At 42.8% G+C, this 1,566-nt stretch overlaps 1 pseudogene; it reads right to left on the reverse strand.

The window, feature by feature from the left end:
• Window positions 1-410: 410 nt before the first annotated feature.
• LOC129543639 (large ribosomal subunit protein eL6 pseudogene) lies at window positions 411-1,223 on the reverse strand (annotated as a pseudogene).
• Window positions 1,224-1,566: the final 343 nt, after the last annotated feature.

Genomic DNA, 1,566 nt, shown 5'->3' on the forward strand with positions numbered 1-1,566 from the left:
GATTCCAGTATGTGCTTCATCCAGCCAGGCATTTTGCATGATGTACTCTGCATATAAGTTAAATAAACTGGGTGACAATATATAGTGTGACGTACTGCTTTCCTGATTTGGAACCACTCTGTTGTTCCATGTCCAATTCTAACTGTTGCTTCTTAACCTGCATACGGATTTCTCAGGGCACAGGTAAGGTGGTCTGATATTCCCATCTCTTGAAGAATTTTCCAGAGTTTGTTGTGATCCACACAGTCAAAGGCTTTGGCACAGTCAATAAAGCAGAATTAGATATTTTTCTGGAACTCTCTTACTTTTTCAATGATCCAATGGATGTTGGCAATTTGATTTCTTGTTCCTCTGCCTTTTCTTTTTTCTTTTTTTTTAATGGACAAGTTATTAGGTTCTTTGAAAGAAGTTCAGAATACTATTTTGTGAGGATAAATTCCACTGGTGAGAGCAAACACAGAGCGGAAGTAGCCCTGGAGCTGAGGGACAGCTTTGATTCTTTGCAGAATTTGTGAGTCCACAGCTTTCTGATCAACCTTGAGCTGCTCTGTGATCTGGTATTTCTCTCTCTCTGTGTTGAAGATCTCACCCTCCTGGTGTCTGGGTTTATGAAGCTTCTTCTTCTTAAAGTAAGTGTCAGTGAGATGTTCTGGTATTTTCACACCACTGATATTGATTTTGGTGGAGACGGCAATGACAAATTTCTGGTGTGTTCTACACAGAGGAACTCGATTGAGGGATAGAGGCCCGGTCACAAGTAGCAAGCCACTGCCCAGCTGCTTCAGGAAAATGACCCTCTTGCCTCTGTGGTGCCCAGTGAGGATGCTCAGAATGGTCCCAGGAGTGATGCTGGCACACAGCTTCCTCACATGCTTACTGAAGGGTTTTTTGCTGTGATTCAACAGTTTCCGAGGCACATCTTCAGTAGGGTAATACCTAGGCATTTTGCAAAGTTTGACCACTCGGGTACCACCATTCTTGTCGCCACCAACTGGTTTTGTGACAGTAGCAAGAACCTGAACCTTCTTTTTCTTTTCAACTTTGGATTTAGCTGCTGAATACTTTCTCTTGTACAGGGCCTTTCTGGAGTACATGGCTGATCGGGAATATCTGCCAATTCCTCTGACCAGGACAGGATTTCAGCTGCAGTGGGGCTTCCCCTCCTTAACTTTCTTCACCTTTTCCACCTTTTTAGCCTTGTTGCCAGCATCAGCCTTCTTGGCTTCAGGTTTTTTCTTCTTACTCTCTGGTTTCTCAGCCTTTTCACCCTCCATCTTGCAAGATGGGAAAGAGCTCCTTTGCCTTTTCTAAATCCAACTTGAGCATCTGGAAGTTTATGGTTCACATACTGTTGAAGCCTGGGTTGGAGATTTTTGAGCATTACTTTGCTAGCATGTGAGATGAGTTCAATTGTGTGGTAGTTTGAAGATTCTTTGGCATTGCCTTTCTTTGGGATTGGAATGAAAACTGACCTTTTCCAGTCCTGTGGCATTGTTGAGTTTTCTAAATTTGCTGGCATATTGAGTGCATCACTTTCACAGCATCATCTTTTAGGATTTGAAATAG

Source organism: Moschus berezovskii, chromosome 23 (genome assembly GCF_049115385.1).
Source record: "Moschus berezovskii isolate FMDL1 chromosome 23, NW_MosBer_1.0, whole genome shotgun sequence".
NCBI lineage: Eukaryota > Metazoa > Chordata > Mammalia > Artiodactyla > Moschidae > Moschus > Moschus berezovskii.